Source organism: Humulus lupulus, chromosome 6 (genome assembly GCF_963169125.1).
Source record: "Humulus lupulus chromosome 6, drHumLupu1.1, whole genome shotgun sequence".
NCBI lineage: Eukaryota > Viridiplantae > Streptophyta > Magnoliopsida > Rosales > Cannabaceae > Humulus > Humulus lupulus.
In genome coordinates this window covers 65,156,907-65,166,814 of record NC_084798.1, presented here as the reverse complement: position 1 = coordinate 65,166,814, position 9,908 = coordinate 65,156,907, and the positions used below count along the sequence as shown (strand labels likewise).

Sequence of the window (9,908 nt, the reverse complement as noted above, 5' to 3'; positions counted from 1 at the left end):
ACACTTGTAGCTTCTTCTAGTATGGCAGCAGAATTTGTAGCATGCTATGAGGCATCGAATCATGGAATATGGCTGTGAAACTTTGTCACTGGGCTGCGCATTTTGGAGAATGTAGAAAGACCACTCAAGTTATTTTGTGACAATAATTCAGCAGTATTGTATTCCTACAACAACAGGAGCTCATCCAAGTCAAAGCATATTGACATAAAGTTCCTAGTTGTGAAAGAAAGAGTGCAAAGTGGACAAATATCCATAGAGCACATTGGGACACTGTAACGCCCCAACTCTAGGGACCGCTACAGTGCACATTGCAAACAATGCTAAACTCGCTAATCGAGTCGTTTGGCCATAAACGTGTAACTAAGCATGATTAGCGGTTTAGGGGTTAAAAACTTTGGTTAACATATAATGTTTCACTAGAATGTTTACTGTATACATTGGGATCCCAAAAATATAATTTCAGAGTTTATTACAAGAAATTATTTACAACAGGCCGTTCTAAGCGGCAAAACAGGGTTCAACCCTAGTTCCACTTTCAAACCTCGCCCAAGTATTGGTCGAGCAGCTGCATATGTACACATCATCACCTAAGCTCTCCAACTCAAGGATGGTCCAGCTTCCTTTTTCCTTTACCTGCACCACAAAGCACCCATGAGCCGAAGCCCAGCAAGAAAACTCATATGCTCATAAACAGTCATATCATGATATCAAATCATATCTGGCATGCCTAGCATTCATAGCTCTACTCAGCATACAAATGAATTCAGGCAGATGCTGGGGTATCCAGAACAAGAAGTCCTGGTCTTCCGATTGGATGACTATCAATTCAATCCTAATCAGATGAGTGTCGCAACACTAGAGGTTCTGATAAGCCATACTGAGTGACCGACAAGCGAGTCACCAATTCAAGTGGAAGGCTGGCTGTTGGGTAAGCCTCTAACCTTCATCAGGTTCTGGTAAACCATGCTGAGTGACCAACAAGCAAGTCACTGGGGCCTCGGTGCCCAAGCCATGCATATGATGATCAAAATGATCATGCAGAGCTCGTGGCTCTGATCAAATGAGTGAATATCACCTGAGGTTCTGGTAAACCATACTGAGTGACTGACAACCAGGTCACTAGGGGCCCAGTGCCCATTTCCTGCAATGGCTCTACATGACTAGCCTTTGGCTAGATAAATGCTTGTTTATATTCATCGAACTTGAGGTCGGTCCTGCATTAATGCTCTTTGAGTCATTCAATGCAGAGGGTCGATTAGGTCCAATCGACATAGCTTGCACTACACACTAGGGTTGTCATGACTAGTGAGTTAGCGCAATGTGACTAGTGCCCAATACCACTGCCGAACCTGACTTGTGAGTCACGGCTTCACAGTTGATACTAACACCTTTGCCAATTCTAACTAGTGAGTCAGCCCTGTGTGACCAGTGCCTAGTACCACTGCCGAACCTGACTAGTGAGTCACAGCTTCACAGTTGATACTAGCACCTTTGCCAAGTCTGACTAATTAGCCAGTACCATGCACAAGTAAGCAATGCCATCAATGTGTATCATATGCCAATTATCCAAGAGTAGGGCCTTCAACATGCTTACTAAACAGTTGCTAGCATAATTATAATCACGCACAAACGCAGAGACTCAAGCTCTGACCAATCTCATATTCATCACTCATGGCATGCCCTAATCACATGTTTCTCGTGCATCACATGCATCACATATAACCAACCAGCATGCCTTAATAACAACCATATGCAAATGGGCAAGATTGCCAAGCATTCATTATGCTATAAATGTTTACATTTGAACATCCAACATGCAGCAATCATAGCCATGCATGTCACATGTGGGGTGCAGTTTTCTTACCTTGGGTTCGAGCGAGAATTAATAAAAGAAACGACCTTCGAGAACGATCAGCTTTTAGTCCTTTAGCGGTCACCTAGTCATAACCAAACATATAGGATACCATTAATATAAATGACCAACATAGGTTCCCAAACCAATATCTAGCCTCTGGGACATCAATCCACACTTAACCGGGTAGTAGGATCAACCCCGAGGCCTATGGCAAGCATCCCCAGGCCAAAAACCTATTTTTGGCCAAATCTGCCTTGATGGGCCGCAGCTCACCATAGCCATGCCACGCCTCGCCCTCAGATAGAAGCCTAAATTTACCCAGAAGCACACTCAGGCCGCGGCACGCCATAGCCAGGCCGTGGCACATTACTCTGATCAGCCCAAAAACCAGCAGCGCACCAGCAAACTCCCCTGCGTTTTTCCTCTCAAACCAGCCCTTCAAATCAATTCAAAACCTCTTCCAAACACTTATTTAAACCTCCAAACTTCACCCATAACTCACCCACATCAAAACCCAAGTTAAACATCAATTAAACTCCCATTAATTCACAACTAACACATCAAAATCCTCAACTGAAAACTTAATAGAAAAACAGGGTATACCATGAAACTCATGGCTGGAACTTACCTCAAACTCGATTTTGAATCCCCTTTCATGGCTGAATCAAGTTCCTAAGCTCCCACCTTTGATCTCCTAGCTTAACTCCTCAATTTGGCCTCTCAAAATTCAAAGGGAAATGAAGGAGGAACCTTGTACGGGAGAGAAGGAGAAGTGATGAAGATAGGCTCTGTTTCCACAGCTTTCTAAACCCCAAAAGCTGATATAAATCCTTAAGGTCAAAAGACCATAATGCCCCTAGGCCAATTTAAAGGCTTCTAAACACTCCCAAGGGTAAAATTGTCATTTCCAACCTATACCGTTAATTATAATTAACGCTCTCCAATTCCCGCTAATCTCAACATTCTCAAATGCCAATAAATCATATCCCATTACCCTTTAATTCCCAGTAATGTTCTAATCATCAAAATGACCCCGAGACTCACCCCGAGCCTCGAAATAAATCCCGTTATGACTAGACCGAAAACTTGCATTCCCATGATCGTCTCATGTCGAATGGCTCGAACCAATCCACATATAATGTGGTAAAATTATAATTCACCCATATGCATAAAATTACACAGTCACGCCCCCAGCGGCCAAATTACCAAAATGCCCTTGCAATTAAAATATGAACCCATATGCATGCATTCACCATCATATAATAATATAATTCACATGAACATGCATATAATCATTAAATATCATAATAAATCAATGATGGCCCTCACGGCCTCCTAATCAAGGTCCTAAACCTTATTAAGAAATTTGGGGCATTACCGACACACTCCATGATAGCGGATCCGCTCACAAAAGGATTACCACCCAAGGTCTTTCATGAGCACATTGCTCATATGGGTGTGGTATTGTTTGAGGATATCATGATTTAGTGGGAGTTTGTATTTTATTTGCTTTATGTTTATTTCAGACATTTATGTATTTGTTTATTTTCTGATCAGAAATGAAGTTTTTCAGTTCATTCACTCTGTTTTTGTTATTCTGACCTCAGTAAAGTTTAAGGAGGACCAGTTGGAAATAGGCATGTTTGGTTCACATTGCATGTAATTTCCATGCTACGCATCCATGATTGATCTATGTCATTTGACTATATTTGTATATGTGACCATTGATGGGTTTAGTCATGAATGACAAAGACTGCTTTGATCCTATATGGATATGGTTGATGGACGAGATTGTTAAAGAATACCTTTATATGATAGCAAATTTTGAGTTCATAAGGTTATACATTTATAAGGAAACATATGTTGCCCAAGTGGGAGATTGTTGGATTAAAATCCTATTTTATAGGCACATATGTATAATGTATAATGCTATTATAAAGTGTGATATAAAATTAAGTGACCAATTATGTTATAAATATCATAGGGTATTAAAGTGTCATGGATTTAATGTGTAGAAACAAGAAAGTGAATTTTTAATTTTATAATGGGCAAAATTGGAAATCACTAATTATAAATTAGGGTTGTGGCCCCCTATATATATGTTGTTGACCGCGTTTTTGGCCAACGACGTGAGAACGTAAAAAATGATAAAACCTTCAGGAGAAATAAAACGACACAGACGGTTTTTAACAGAAAGTAAATAACACACGCAATTTTTATAGTGGTTCAGCCCCAATATGTTGGTAATAACCTAATCCACTTGGAGTTGTGATTATAGATCTGTACTCAAGATCAGATGAACTGAGCCAACTGAGTTTCTTCAGTACAGATTACAAGAGTTCTTTCAGATACAAGCACTTTCTCTCTCTAGAAAACTCAGACCCAAAATTTCCCAAAAAGTCTAAAAAGAAGAAGCAGCCCCTTTCTAATCCCATAAGCCATATATTTATAGGCTTAGGATCATACATCTGATATCCCCTAGAATCGGGATATTTCATTATATTTATTATATATAAATTACAAAAATATTCAAAATTTAACAGAACACCAAATTTGTGGGAAGAATGAGAGATTCTCGCGTGTGCCAAGACCGGTTCTTGTTGAAGCCGTTTCTGGGAATCTTGACTTAGTCCTCCTCTATCTGGTCGACCCATATCTCCTTCAAGCTGGTCGAACACACCTCTACTGGACAGTCACGCACTTGGCTGGTAGGGCATGCACTTGCTGGTAGGACATGCACTTAGCTGGTAGGACATGCACATGCTGGTCGGACATATGCATGTTGGACATATGCAAGTGCTGGTCGGACACATGCATGCTGGACATATGCAAGTGCTGGTCGGACATACACTCCTCTGGTCTAACATGGCCCTTTGGTCTAGCATGCCACGTCTCTCATCTAACATGGCACTCTGGTCTAGCATGCCATGTCTCTCGTCTAACATGGCACACTGAGCTACTCCTAAGCCAAGTCACTTTATCACAACTCTGAGGAGCCAATATATTTATTGACTATTAATGTGTCTCTTACTCACCATGCACTGCCACTTGTCACCTCTATTGCCACGTCATCAATCTCCAATTTTTGGGGATAACATATGTATTATTCTATTCTGTCTGTAATCTCATTAACAGAAAAGAAAAGAGAGACTCTTCTCTCATAGAGATACATATTATATAGGAAGATCTAAACCCTCTATGCAATCTCCAACAATGGCATCAGGTTAGTGCTTCCGCTCTTGTGTTAATCTTCTTCTTTAATTAAGCAAATGATCTATAGAATTATGATTTAAGATTTCTCATATATGCATTTATAATGACATGATTTTGGATTATGTGTTGGAGATTATTATTTATTCATGTTATTTGAGTGTATTAGAAATTCTAACAGTTTGGACAGCCACTGTATAGGGCAAATGAATCCAATTTTTTCTAAATTTTTGTGGACATAGTCTTGGAATAACTTAGTATTCCACAGTAAAATTTTGTAACAAAATTCTAAACAGTTTGAGAGTTATTAAGTTCCAAATTTTGGTAAAAATAAGGACTTGAAAATAAGGTCATTTTTTTACCTCAATGTTTGGAAAATATTTTCACCAATAAAAAATACTCATTTTCACCTAAGATTTACAAAGACCTAAATGGAATACCAAATATGAAATTGAGAAATTTTGGTAGCAATTGGGTCAGTGAATTTCAAGTTATGACCTAACAAAGTATATAGTTAAAACTGTGAAAAATGAGGTTTTCACACTTAGTGTAAAAATGGGATTTTGGGAACTTAAGATAAAAGTGCATTTGTGCATATTGCAAGATAAAAACTTGGTAAGTCTTGAAAACATTTTTGACCTATAATACCACTTTGAGATTAGTGAGAATTATTTTTATTAAAGAATTTTTATTCTTTCTAAAAATTAAAGATTTAATTTATTATTAAGTTGATAAATTAAAAGAGGGTTTAAAAGCCATATATTTTGACAAACTAATTAACTAAATTATTTTTCTAGTAAGTAAACTTGATTAATTTTCTTAGGAGGATTGGCTAGTCAAGATAAGAAATTATTAATGATTTCTCCTAATTAAGTTAAAATTAGGCGATTTTCTTAAAACGGTTTTTAGAGATTAAAACCTTTAGAAAAATAAAAGGAAAATTAAGATGTTATTTTCTTGAAAAATAATTGAGGAATTTAATTAGTATTTTCTGGATATAATACCAGCTAAAATCTTTTATATATTTAAGCGCTTGTTGAAAGTACGAGTTAATAGTGGAACTTTTAAAGAATAAGATTTTTAGCAGATTGTGGGAAAATACTATTGCGATACCCGAGCCTAAGTATCGAGATCATGGGATAGGTCTCCCTGAGACTTAGGATTTAGTCTCAAAATTTTTAGTACGAAATTCTTGAATCGGTTTAAAACCAAATAAGGATCTTTAATCCTTACAAGTGATTTTTTTTAAATGACCAAACCGCCCAAAATAATAATAATGAATTATGAGTGTCATAATAAATCCGAGTATATTGTATGGATAACTACAGTATTGGCTAAGCGTAACTGGACTGTATGTTGGAGGGTGAAATCTTCCTGAGAGGTAAGGACTCCAAGTAAGTCAACTTATATTGTGTGGCTACAACATGAAACGAATATTGTATTATATGTTAGTATAGGGACACATGCACATATATACACTGTCGTAGAAAGTTTGCATAGAGACGTTAGTCTAGTGGGTGCTAATTTAGAAAATATGACCGGTAGATAATTGTCATATTCTGACGGCTGATACTACAAAAACGGGCTTTCTCGACAATTTTTAACTGTCGCTATTGAGCAATAACAACAGTCGACTAACTGTCGTATTTACCTATGTCGGTGTAGGGGTAGCTAGGCCGACAATAAATAAGTGTCTTCATTACTGGCTGTGCTGACAGTTAATAGGTGTCGTCGTTGCTGGCAACGCCGACAGTTAATACGTGTCGCTGTTGCTGGTAACGCCAACAGTTAATACGTGTCGCCGTTGCTGGCAACGCCGACAGTTAATCGCCGTTGCTGGCTACGCCGACAGTTAATAGGTGTCGCTGTAACATTAAATTTATATATATAAATAATAATTTTTTCGATATATATTTTAAAACTTTTAATTATATTTTTAACAATTGAAGTTTGATATAAATTTAAATAAAAAAATTACTCACATAATTAATTATTATTACTATAATTTGTAAAAAAAAATTATATTTATCATAATAAAAATTCATTTACATATAACATTTATTCATAAAATTGAAATGTAAATAATACATCAAATCCCCATGAGACTAAATAATTCTCAATAAAAATTCATTATTCTCAATGTAAATAATACATCAAATCCTCAGTGTACATAATTCTTACAAGCAAGAAAGAAAATAATGTCCAACAACTTGAAGAAGAATTTCTTGTTGCCTTGGTTCTCTTGGTTCTCTTAAATATCCAAGTAGAGTTTTAGCCTACAATATAGAATAAACACCATTAAAGTCAAACCAAAACTAAAATAAATAAAGAACTTGAGGTTGCAGAAGAAATAAAAAGAATAACTAGTTTTTAGTCACAACAATGTTTTTAGTCACAAAAATGATTTATATAAAAGTTGTATTTTTCTTATCAAACATAGCCTCTGGCCATGGAAGGAGTACATCGATCGTTGTGACTTATTGTAGCTATTGCCAGAGACCACTTCATCGGCTTAGACATGACTCAAACTATACGACTCTAAGCTACCTTGGGAGGCCATGGAAGGAGTACTCTAGGACTGTTTACATGCAATCATACATTGGGAGTTTGGTGTCATTGGTTGGGTGGTTGGAGTGGAATGGCACATTTGGATTGGATACCCTTTTTTATTTTATGGAGAGTTTGAGAATTATGGTCCAGGTTCTAATACTGGTATGAGGGTTGATTGGCCGGGTTTTGTTCTGATGAGGGAAACTTGGTTGCCTGACACTGATATACCTTTCTCCGAAGGATTACTAGAGTACAACTAGCTAGCCACTATAAGTATATCATCTTAATTTGTTCAATATTACTAATCATGGAATTGTGTTATTATAATAATTTTTTACAACTATTGTTATTAGTTTGTTACACATTCGAACATGTTATGGCCTCCATTTCAAAAAGAAAAGGAATTTGATGAGGGAGAAGGGCCAAAATCGTCCTATAGATATGTATCTTGGCCAAATGAAATATTAAATATCATTATCAATGAGGTATTAATAACCCAACATAGTGTACTTATTTTATTCAACATTGCTCATAATAATAATGAGTACATTGTTTATCATTTGTTCATTTGATCAACAAAGGACTATTGAAGTAAGCAATGATTTGCAAATTGACATTCTATGGTTTGGATGATTCGAAAGTTTGAATGATTTCACACAGCCATACTTGAAAATCCCAACGAGAACCTGATAACATCCTCATTCTCTTTTTTTGTTCTTATTCGTGACTTTTTTTTTTATCACTATGTTTATTAATAGATTCAATTTTATTTTATCCATAATAAAGTGGAGCTAAAAACCTACTTCCCAGCTGGATATTTCTCATGATCACCGGTGGTATTAACCAAATTTACCTTCTAACTATAGGAAATCGTGGCTATAGACTATAGTCAGGATAACTTGTTTTTTTATTATTATTTTAAAGTTATTAAAATATGTATTATTTTATTTGAATTTCTCAAACATTTAGATTTCTATGAGAGGTTGATTTTTTTTTTCTTTCTAGTGTTGTGATTAGTTTACAGACAAACTTACATAAATATATATATATATATATCAAGTAATAATACCAAATTATTTCAATTATTACTTTGCTCTTCACTAGTCGAAGTTCCTCAGAAACTGCAACCAGGATGATACACATGGTATTTAAAATTCTAACAGGGACTTGAAAATATACATCCCAAGAATTTTCCCATCTTATGTTAGCGCATTTAAATTATAAAAGAAACAAAATTAATAAATAATAATGGCATACCTTGGAGCCCCGGCTAAGTTTGCCAGCCAAAGAGTACTGGGTATTCATCCACAACGTAACTTTGGCCAAAGATTATGCCTTGCCGAGCAAACCCAGTTAATTTTAACTTAGCACAACACTTCAAAAAGAAAAACAAATTGGTAGGAATATTACCAATTTTGTGTTAGCTGTCAACAAAATTAACAAATTGGTAGGAATATTACCAATTTTGTGTTTAAACAAAATCAGAGGAAGGCGATTTCTGACAAACTCACTCACTACATGATCGTTCGGTCCATGACCATCAAAACTCCATCTCCTTCTCCCGCTCCAAAACCCTAACCAAACCAAAAATTCAGATTCAGATTCACAAAAAAAAAAAATTCAAATCTCAAAACTCGATAACATCAAATTTAGATTCACACAAAAATGGTAATGTGGAGGAGGCTTGGGGTAGTCGGAATCTTACAGGAAAGTACAGGAGGTGGATGGATTCTCACCGTTGGTTGATAGCCCTGGGCGGCGCATACTGTGGTGAGCTCGCAGGGGTCGACGTTTCGAGGGCCAGCGGTTCGACTGGGCTGGCGCGTGTACGGCTCCGGCGAATCATTCGGGCCTGGCTGAGGCAACACAGTAGTGAGAGAGAGATTCGGGGAAGATAGAGAATAGAGGGAAAGGGAGAGCTTTTTAAGTTTCAGACTTTTCATTTTATTTAAACTTTTCTTATTTATTTATTTATAAAAAAAATCTGACTTTTAATATATACATTCATATTTAATTAACACAGTTTTTTATTCAAATTAAAAGCATCTTGGTATTTATTTCCAATAATAATATACTAATGAGGTGTTCAAAATTTCTTTTATTTTGATTCTCATAATTTAAAATATAAATATTTTGTTCTTGATAAATCTCATTTATCAAATTTAAAGATTTCTTATTAATTATTTCTCAATAAATAATAATGAAATTCCGTTTTTAGTAATTACCAAATTAATTAAAGTGCAGAATGGTAATTAACTGTTTACACAGATTCCAGTTCTGCCGGGACAGGATC

At 36.2% G+C, this 9,908-nt stretch overlaps 1 long non-coding RNA gene across 1 annotated transcript; it reads right to left on the bottom strand.

Moving 5' to 3' along the window:
* Positions 1-7,167: 7,167 nt before the first annotated feature.
* LOC133782233 (uncharacterized) lies at positions 7,168-9,567 on the bottom strand. Its single transcript, XR_009870386.1, has 4 exons — positions 9,321-9,567; positions 9,131-9,189; positions 8,873-8,990; positions 7,168-7,341 (listed from the first exon to the last, which is right to left on the bottom strand). It is a non-coding gene; the product is annotated as an uncharacterized LOC133782233 (long non-coding RNA).
* Positions 9,568-9,908: the final 341 nt, after the last annotated feature.